This window comes from Rutidosis leptorrhynchoides, chromosome 5 (genome assembly GCF_046630445.1).
Source record: "Rutidosis leptorrhynchoides isolate AG116_Rl617_1_P2 chromosome 5, CSIRO_AGI_Rlap_v1, whole genome shotgun sequence".
Taxonomy (NCBI): Eukaryota; Viridiplantae; Streptophyta; class Magnoliopsida; order Asterales; family Asteraceae; genus Rutidosis; species Rutidosis leptorrhynchoides.
The window spans coordinates 55,783,376-55,794,738 of NC_092337.1; the positions used below are offsets into that span (position 1 = coordinate 55,783,376).

Sequence of the window (11,363 nt, forward strand, 5' to 3'; positions counted from 1 at the left end):
TATATTAAATTATATTTATAGTTTAATTTAGAAAACAAGGTAATAAAATAAAAAAAATTTGGTCTTTTATCCCACTTTAATCAATCAAATATTAACAAAAATATACGTCCCTCTTTTGGGTAAAGTAATTTCGGCTATTTTACCTAGTTTTACTCCTGACGAATTTTTGAAATATTTTAAATTGATTGATTAAAGATATTTGTACCTTATGAATAAATGGTAAATTTCGCAGTGATGCATTAAATTTTTGTATGATATCAATAATTTCGGTTTATTATACCTAATTTTATTGAATAACAGTTTAATACTTTATAGCGAACGATTCAGCGTTTATTAACAAAAGGTTAAAAGCAATAAAAATAAAATTAAAATAAAAACTGTACATACTTACCTCTGAGATAGAATTCTCAGAGACCTGCTTTAGTTGACTCATAGGAGAGTCGTTCGATTTGGTTTTCCATTGCTACATAAGCGCAACCTCGATTTTTCAATAACTTTTCTTCTAAACATATGAACGGTCCTTCTCTGCATAAAGTAACGAACTCGGTATTGAAATATGTTTGATTGTTCGAACATTTCCCTTCGTGTGACCATTTTCCGCATTTATGACATCTTTCAAGGTGTCGTTCTCTTCTTTTTGTTGCGGATTTTGATTTTCCTTTACCAAAATGTGTCTTATTATGATCTTTCCTGAGTTCTTTCCTTACTTCGTCTATTTTGCCTCTTATGAATGATACCAGTTCACTCGGGAAAGTGTTATTATTACGTTTAGTAATCATAGCGTGTAGTAGTAGACCATGGTTCAAATCAAAGGAATTCTTCATCTCGTAAAACCTAAAAACACAAAAATTCAGAATGGAGGGAGAAGACTAGTTCTTTAGGGTCTGCTAAGGAAAGACCAATCGGATTCCATTTTCGAGAACTACACGAAAATAGAAAATCTAACTCTAGACAGCATTATATTATCCTTAAAAGATTTGATTCTCCCCACACTTAGTTAGCTGTGGTATCGAAATTGTGATTAACTTCATTATTAACTTCAATTGGACCATCAACAACTTTCATATCTCTGACTTTTGCTTCAAGCCATTTGTTGATTTCCTCTGTAACATTCACAAATTCAATTAACATCGCCTTTTCTTTAGGTGACAAATTGGATACTAATCGGTTACATAACTTAAAGTTCCCCTTAATCCTAGCATCTTGAATCCGTTTATAAAGTTTCTTCGTTGAACTGTTAAAAACGGGTTCAACTAATTTTGTATCAACAACGGGGTTCTTTGTTATCGGGTCATCATTAGGTGTTTCTTCATCTTTCCCACACTTAGGTGTTTTTATTGGTTCAACAGTTTTGGTTGGTGGAGATTTAAACTTTTGGTTCACAAAGGTGACCGATTTGTCACCATCCCTAAGTGTCATTCTACCTTCTCTTACATCAAAGAACGCTTCAGTGGTTGCTAAAAATGGGCGACCTAAAATTAGAGGAGTATCAAGGTCTTCCTCCATATTAATAACTATGAAATCTGCAACAAAGGTCAAACTTCCCACTTTAACAAGTAAATTGTTGGTTATTCCAACCGGGTGTTTAATGGTTATATCAAATAATTAAACACCTATGTTGGTTGGTCTTAATTTACCCAAACCTAATCTTTTGTATACGGAAAGAGGCATAACATTCGCACTTGCTCCTAAATCTGTGAGTCCATTATACATAGCACCATCATTAAGCAAGCAAGAAATGATAAATTCACCTGGGTCTCCTACTTTAGTAAGAAGAGTTGGTTTGTTAACCTTTTTCGGGTGATCTTTTCTTGGTTCTTTCACTTCTACTTGAACTTCTTGTTCATATTTTTCTTCGTTTCTTGGAATGGGAGGTTTGTATAGAAATTCTTCTTCATCACTCCAATTTGAAACCTCCTCGTCTTTCAATTTTGGTTTTTCATATGTCGTTGAAAACATATTTATGTTTTCATTCTGAAGGTTTTCTTTGGTGGTGAAATTATGATTAACTTCATTGTCAACTTCCATCGGACCATGTATGTAATGTTTAACTCTGTGACCATTAACTTTAAATTCAATCCCATTTGAATTTATTAACTCTATTGTTCCGTATGGGAAAACTCTTTTGACTATAAATGGTCCAGACCATCTTGATTTCAATTTTCCAGGAAATAGCTTGAATCGTGAATTGAAAAGAAGAACTCTGTCTCCTTCCTTAAATTCTTTTGAACTTCTGATTCTTTTATCATGCCATTTCTTCGTTCTTTCCTTATAGATTAACGAATTTTCATATGCATCATGTCTTAATTCTTCTAATTCTTTTAGTTGACTTTCCCGTAGATGACCGGCTTCATGCAAATCAAGATTACACGTCTTTAAAGCCCAAAATGCTTTGTGCTCAATTTCTACTGAAAGGTGACATGCGTTTCCGTAAACGAGTTTAAAAGGTGTGGTACCAATTGGAGTTTTGTAGGCTGTTCAAAAAGCCCAAAGTGTATCCTCCAATTTCATGGACCATTCCTTCGGATTTGATCCAACGATTTTTTCTAGAATACGTTTTAAAGCTCGGTTGGTATTTTCAACTTGTCCACTTGTTTGTGGATGATAAGCAGTGGAGATTTTATGAGTTACTCCATATCTTTTGAGAACTTTCTCAAGTTGATTATTACAATAATGAGTACCCCGATCACTTATTAAAGCTTTCGGTGTTCCGAATCCTGCAAAAAGACGTTTTAAGAAGTTGACTACAACTCGTGCATCGTTAGTTGGGAGAGCTTGTGCTTCCACCCATTTAGATACATAATCAATGGCAACGAGAATGTAGAGATTATTATGAGATTTTGAAAATGGACCCATAAAGTCAATACCCCAAACGTCGAATGCTTCACATACTTGAATGACATTTTGTGGCATTTCATCACGTTGACTTATTTTTCCGGCCCTTTGACATGCATCACAGGATTTACAAAGAAGGTGTGCATCCTTGAAAATTGTAGGCCAATAGAATCCAGCGTCGTAGACTTTCCTTGCTGTGAGTTGAGGCCCATAATGCTCTCATGTTGGTCCTGTGTGACAATGGTTTAAAATTTGACTAGCTTCATCTCCGAATATGCATCGGCGTATTATTCCATCACGACACTTCTTAAACAAATGTGGATCCTCCCAAAAATAGTGTTTTATATCACTAAAGAATTTCTTTCATTTTTGGTACGACAACCCTTTTTCAAGGAATCCACATACTAAGTAGTTTGCAAAGTCTGCAAACCATGGAATTTCACTATAATCGATTTGCAAGAGATATTCATCTGGAAAGTTATCTTGTATGGTTGATTCATTTAGAACTTCTAATTCAGGATTTTCAAGGCGAGAAAGATGATCAGTGACGAGATTTTCTGCTCCATTTTTGTCTCGGATTTCAATATCGAACTCTTATAAGAGTAAGATCCAACGAATTAATCGTGGTTTGGCATCTTGTTTTTAAAATAGGTATCTAAGAGCAGAATGATCAGTATAGACCACCGTTTTTGCTAGAACGAGATATGAACGAAATTTGTCAAAAGCAAAGACAATAGCAAGGAGTTCTTTTTCAGTAGTTGTGTAATTCATTTGTGCTCCTTGTAACGTCTTACTAGTGTAATAGATAGGTTGAAATCGTTTTTCAATTCTTTGACCTAAAACGGCTCCCATTGCAAAATCACTTGCATCGCACATGAGTTTAAATGGTAGATTCCAATTTGGAGTTATCATGATCGGCGCATTAGTGAGTTTTTATTTAAGAATATTAAAAGATTTTATGCATTCATCCGAAAAGATGAATGGAGCATCTTTTTCAAGGAGTTTATTCATAGGAGTGGCAATTTTAGAAAAATCTTTTATAAAATGTCGGTAAAAACCGGCAAGCCCTAGAAAACTCCTAACTCCTCTAACATTGGTGGGATGTGGAAGTTTGGCAATTACATCTACTTTAGCTCTATCCACTTCAATTCCTTTCTTGGAAATTTTATGACCAAGAACGATGCTTTCTTTAACCATAAAATGACATTTCTCCCAATTAAGAACTAGATTTGATTGCTTGCATCTAATAAGCATTCGTTCAAGATTAACTAGACATGTTTCAAAAGTATCACCGAAGACTGAAAAGTCATCCATGAAAACTTCCATGCATTCCTCTATCATTTCGTGAAAAAATGCCATCATGCACCTTTGAAAGTTTGCAGGGGCATTGCAAAGTCCAAATGGCATGCGTTTGTAAGCAAAAGTACCATAAGGGCACGTGAAAATGGTTTTCTCTTGGTCCTCGGGTGCGATTGGAATTTGAAAGTATCCGGAGAAACCGTCAAGAAAACAATAGTAACTGTTCCCAGCAAATCTTTCCAACATTTTATCAATGAAAGGTAAGGGAAAGTTATCTTTTCTGGTGGCGTCATTTAGTTTTCTATAATCAATACAAACACGCCATCCTGTTACAGTCCTGGTGGGAATAAGCTCATCTTTTTCATTTATAATGACAGTGATGCCACCCTTCTTAGGTACGCATTGAACTGGGCTTACCCATGGACTATCAGAAATTGGATAAATTAAACCTGCATCTAGCAGTTTAATAATTTCCTTTTTAACAACATCTTGCATATTAGGATTTAGTCTTCGTTGGCGTTGCACATATGCTTTATGACCTTCTTCCATAAGGATTTTATGTGTGCAATACGAAGGACTTATACCTTTAATGTCATGAATCTTCCATGCAATAGCTGGTTTATGAGCTTTTAGCACAGAAATAAGTTGAGATATTTCATTTTTCGTAAGAGAAGACGAGATTATTACAGGTAATTCAGATTCACCATGTAAATAAGCGTATTCCAAATGGTTTGGAAGTGACTATAACTCTAATATTGGTGGTTCTTCTATCGATGATTTGTATCGATATCTGTCTTCCTCTTTTAGCATTTGAAGTTCTTCTGTTGTTGGTTCGTATTCATTAGCCATAAGTGTAGGCGTGTAGCTAACCTTTCAGCTTCATCAATGGGTTCAGTTCCTTCTCCTAAAGAACATTCTCCTGTTCCTTATAATTCTGGAAATTCTTGTAATAATTCTGCATGTGAATCTATAGTTTGAACATAATAATAGGTATCATCTGCAGATTACGGTTGTTGCATGGCTCTATCAATAGAAAAGGTAACACTCTCGTCCTCTATACTTAGGGTCAGTTTCTTACCAAACACGTCTATTATTGCTTTAGCCGTGTTTAAGAATGGTCTTCCTAATATAAGAGGAACTCGAGAATCTTCTTCCATGTCCAGTATAACAAAGTCTACTGAAAATACTAAAGTACCAACTTTAACTAGCATGTTCTCCATTATCCCTCTAGATATTTTACTGATCGATCGGCTAGTTGTATGCTTATTCGTGTTGGTTTCAATTCTCTAAGGTCTAGTTTAGTGTATAATGAATATGGCATTAAATTTATACTAGCACCTAAGTCTGCCAATGCTTCTATTGAACTAAGACTACCCAGAAAACATGGAATTGTGAAACTCCCTGGATCTGATAATTTTTTTGGTAGTTTATTCAATAGCACTGCAGAACAATTAGCATTCATAGTAACAGCTGAGAGTTCTTCCATTTTTCTTCTATTTGCGATTAGATCTTTCAAGAATTTAGCGTATCTTGGCATTCCTGAAATCACATCAATGAAAGGAAGATTGACATTTATTTGTTTAAACATATCCAAGAATTTAAATTGCTCGGCTTCAAGTCTTTCCTTTCTCATTTTACTCGGGTAAGGAATCGGTGGTTGGTATGGTTTAACATAAGGCTTTGCCTTAACTGTGTTATCTTCATTAACCTTTTCAACTACCGGTTCTTTTTCCTTTTCTTGCTCAGGCTGTGGTCCCTGTGTAGTAGGAATAGAATCATCGAAAATTACAGGCATTTCAGGTGGTTTAAGTGTAATACCACTTCTTGTGGTAATGGCTTTAGCTATTTCATTTCATGGGTTAGCATTTGTATCGCTAGGTAGACTCCCCGGTTTTTTTTCACCTATCAACCTTGCTAGGTTGCTTACTTCTTGTTCCAAATTTTGTATAGAAGCTTGTTGATTTCTAAATGCTTGAGCATTTTGTTCATTAGTTTGTTTCTGAGATGTGAAAAATTGAGTTTGAGATTCAACTAGCTTTGACATCATGTCTTCTAAATTTGGCTTTTTATCATCGGTTTGTGGTGGTTTATTTGGAAAAATAGGTCTTTACTGATTGTAAGTATAATTGGATACTTGTTGATTGCTAGGACCTTGTTAGTTGTTGTATGGAACATTTCGGTTATAATTCTGATTTTGATTGTAGTTTGGTCTTGGCGGTTGATAATTATTTTGATAATTATTTCCAGGCCTTTGGTTCATATATGAAACATTCTCTCTTTGTTCCATTGTTTGTTCAACACTGAGACAATCTTTTGTCAAATGTGGTCCTCCGCACTGCTCACAACTAACTCGTATTGCGTGAATATCTTTAGTCATCTTCTCCATTCGTCTCTCGAAAGCATCTTCTCCTCCACACTGCTTTAGATGAACGAAGAATATCCTTTTCCCGGTGCCACTCATGTGAGTGGGATGCTGTGTTATCAATAATTTTGTGAGCTTCAGTTGTAGTTTTCTTCATAATGGATCCACCAACTGCTGTGTCGATGTCTTTTCTTGTAGCAACGTCGCATCTTTGATAGAATATTTGTACTATTTGATAAGTGTCTAAACCGTGTTGAGGACATTCTCTTAACAACTTTCTGAATCTTGTCCATGCCTCATATAGAGTTTCATTTGGCTTTTGTGTGAACGTAACAATTTCTCCTTGAAGTCTCATGGTTTTAGATGCCGGAAAGAATCTTTTAAGAAATTTCTCAACTAAAACACCCCATGTGTCAATCGCCCCTTCAGGTAACGATTCTAACCAATCTTTGGCTTCTCCCTTTAAAGTCCAGGGAAATAACATGAGATAGATCTGTTCATCCTCAACTTCTCTAATTTTGAATAGAGTACAAATCCTATTAAAGGTTCGAAGATGTTCGTTTGGATCTTCTTTTGGCGTACCACTAAATTGGCATTGATTAGTTACCATGTGTAAGATTTGTCCTTTGATTTCATAATCTGGCGCATTAATGTCTGGTTGAGTAATGGTATGACCTTGGCCAGTGCGTGTAGCTCTCATTCGATCTTCCATACTTAGAGGTTCCTGATTTTCCATGATTGAATTTGTTGAATCTGAATCACTAGAGGATTCTGATTTAATGGTTTCTTCCTCGACAATCTCTGGTTGTATGATTTGTGGTTCAGGAGGAATGATTAGTGGTTCAGGATCCCTGAATTGTCCTTGAATATCCTCCGGGTTCTCAATTGTGTGGTTGGGTTCAAAAAATGGATTGTCGGAAATTTGAATTGGAGTACTTGGTCGACTAGATGATGATTCTAAAGAAAAATCAATGGCGACAATATTGGCTAGATGTCTTGATCGAGTTACAGGTGGTGAACATATGAAAGGTGATGAACGTTTCGCTCGGTGCATTCACTGAATATCCTATTAGTTATAAAGATAAAAATTATATAAGTTATCAAATTAATAGACTTTTCTGATTTTGCCCACGTTTTGAATAGCCAATAGATGCAGCGGGTAGCCAGGACCTTTTAAATCGGAAGCCCATAACTCGCCACTAACAAATTCAACTATTACTACGAACCAGAAAATTTTTTATGTCTATTAATTTAACCGCTTAAAATAATTTTTCGTCAAAAATTTAAAGAAGATAAAGAAAATTCTATGTCCTAAAAACTAGAGCATAGAAATGAGAAAAAAAAGCGCGTCGAAAAATAAGAGTCGGAAAACAAGCGTACTAAAAAAATAATAAGAAAGAAAAGCGTCGAAACTTAAAAGTCTAAAGACTAAAAATTAAAACTTGCGTCTAAAGGTATTAAAGCTTAAAAGGAATTCTATATCCAAAACGGCAATAACTTAAAAGGTACTAAAATTTATTTAAAACGAAAGCGATAAGCGACGTCGTAAAATTCTAAAGCGCCTAAATCTTAATCTAAAGAAAAAGCACTTAAGGGATTTTATGGCAAAGCCTAAAAATCTAGAAATATAAAATAACTATGGCAAAAAACTAAGTTTAAAACTAATTACGAACGATAAATATACAAAATAAACGATAAAAATACAAATTATAACTAAAATGATAAAAATATAAATTTTATAAAAATATTATTTTTATATTATATTTTATAAAAGTATTAATTTTATAATTAATAACACTAGTTAAAACTTAATATTACAAATTAAATAAAACTAAAACTAATTATTATTAAATTAAACCCTAACTATAATTAATTAATAATAATAATAATTAAAACCTAACCCTAATCCGTACGGCTAAGGTACCAGACCTGTCATCTCAGCTCATGCAATCGCATGAGTTGAAGGTATTAAAGCCATATGATCGCATGGTGTGTGGATCCAGGCCAATTCTTGGGCTGCTACAGTGATAGGCCCGTTTCAGTTTTAATTATTTTTTTTCTGATTTATATTTATATAAAGTATTATATAATAAAACTTATATATATAAAAAAATATTACTTATTAGTTTTTTAAAACTTTTAACAAAAGAAATAAAAAATATAAACTTTTTAATTTAAACACTTAAAAATATAGAAATATATTTTTCTTTTTTTTTATGTTTTTATATTTTTGGTTTTAATATTTAAAACTTATATAAATATATTTTTACATAAATACCTTAAAAACTAAATTTTTATAGCGTTTTACTTTTGTCCCCGACAGCGGCGCCAAAAATACTTGATGTGTGAGAGAGGTAGTACAAAATACTATTATTTTTATTACGAAAAACTATTAAATACGATACAATTTTACACAAACTATTTATTTATTTATTGAATGGATATACCTAAACCTTGCTACAACACTTATAGACAGTGTACCTAATCGTAGAGTAGTGTAGTTTTTATTAAGTCCGGTTCGTTCCACAGGGATACAGCTGAGTTTAACGCTATATTTTTATTAATTATATATGTGTATATATATATATATAATATATATATATATATATATATATATATATATATATATATATATATATATATATATATATATATATATATATATATATATATATATAAGTAGTATTATTATTTTAAAAGGGGGTTTTTACCGTTTAATGACCGGTTTGTCGATTTTAAGTCCTAAAGCAAAATAAATATAACTTAATTTAAAGCGTAAAGTAAATGACGATAAATAAAAATGCGATAAAATAAAAGTGCGATAATTTAAAGTACGATAAATAAAATGACAATAAATAAAAGTGCGATGAGATATAAAATAAAGAAATTATGCTTATTTAAACTTCCGCAATCATGATGTTTGACGTGTTGATTTTAATTTATTACCATGGGTTAATTGTCCTTCGTCCTGGATTATTTGATAAGTCCATCTGGTTTTGTCCATAATAGTCCATCGGTCATAATTATAAAGTGCGAGAGTCTTCGTCAAATTAACCTTATACCCGAAGTCAAATATTCCAACTAATTGGGGACTTAAACTATAACAATGTCTTAATACTTTGTTTAACGAATACACCAGGTTATCGACTGCGTGTAATCCAACGTTTTAATACTTTATTAACAATTACACCAATTACCATTGAATGTAATTCACCCCTGTTTTAATGAGTCCATTGACTATTAATCCATCCCCGTGTCCGATCAAATGAATAATTATTAGTATTTATAAATATCCCCCCACCGTACCCAGTCTAGTGTATGTGGCTATATATAAATACGAAAAATTATAAATCTTTATATTAAATTAACGAGATATCATTTAGTTAATATAAAGCCCATTAATAGCCCATAGTCCAATTTCTACAAGTGTCGGTCTTTTGTCCAAACCCCAATTATGATCCAAGGCCCAATAACCCAGTCTTAATATTTAGTCCAACATCACAATTACTTCGGCTTAGATAAGCATAATAATAACTTAGCTACGAGACATTAATTTAAAAAGGTTGAACATAACTTACAATGAGTATTTATCGCGTAGTGTTACATTGACAGAGTTTCGAATTACAAACTTAAAACATTCGCTAAAATAACTTTATTATTATTATTAACTTAATATTAAAATTATAATTATCAAATATAGCTATATATATATTTGAGAGAGAGCAGAGAGTAAGATTGAATAAGGTGTAATTTATTCGTCGAATATAGTGGTATTTATAGGACCTGGCCAAGTTTTCTGGCTCATGAGTTCGCATAGAGATAAAGCCTCCAGGCCTTGCGATCACATGACCCCCTTTTACAGCTCATGATCTTTTTTTTTTCTTGTTTGCCGACGTTTTATTTTAATATATATAATTTTATATAATTATATATATATATATATATATATATATATATATATATATATATATATATATATATATATATATATATATATATATATTATATTATATTCTTGTGCATAGTTGACTTGTAATTTTAGGTCCGTTGCATCGCGCGTTGATAGTTGGTTCAGATCCCGGTTCCGGATTTTCGAACGTCTTTTCGTAGGCTTAGATATCTTGTACTTTGCGTTCCGCGGCTTGTACTCTTGTAATCTTTAGACGTTTCTCATCAATAATTTGAACCACTTGAATTGTATCTTGTACATTTGAGCTTTTTGGTCATTTGCGTCTTCAAATCATCGAATCTGTCTTTTGTCTTCACCTTTTATTATTTAAACGAATATCACTTGTAAATAGAACAATTGCAACTAAAAGCTTGTCTTTCTTGAAGGATAATGCTATGAAATATATGTTCGTTTTTAGCATTATTAGAAGCGCTCCTCGCTGTTTCCAGTCTATAAAGTCTAGGGAAAGCTTCATTCAATTTTGTCTCCCCGATCCACAAATCGTCCCAGAACCTGATGTCATGCCCATCTCCAATTACCCTTTCGAAAACAGCTTCCAAATTAAAACCAACTTTATTCATCTCATTACTGATCTTTATGATGTTGTGCCACACTATAGAAGACTTCAAAGAAGAGTTAGCGTTTAATTGCCCTAACCCCCATCCCTCCTGTAAATGCTTTTGATGACATTCACCCAAAGTGAGCCATTTTCTGTCCGAAAACGCCACCACCATTTACCCAAAAGAGCCAAGTTTTTCGATTCTAGTGACCCAATATTTAACCCGCCCTCCCGATATGGTCGAAGTATGGAATCCCATTTAACCCATGGTATTTTTGATTCATCACCCGACCCGCCCCAGAAAAACTTACGCCGCAAACTCTCGAGAAGGTTGATGATACTTGAGGGAGCACGAAACA

General features: G+C 33.3%; 1 non-coding gene across 1 annotated transcript; it reads left to right on the plus strand.

Annotated features, from left to right (window-relative positions):
- The first annotated feature begins 6,741 nt into the window (after nucleotides 1–6,741).
- LOC139851080 (small nucleolar RNA R71) lies at nucleotides 6,742–6,848 on the plus strand. The gene has a single exon (XR_011760442.1). It is a non-coding gene; the product is annotated as a small nucleolar RNA R71 (small nucleolar RNA).
- Nucleotides 6,849–11,363: the final 4,515 nt, after the last annotated feature.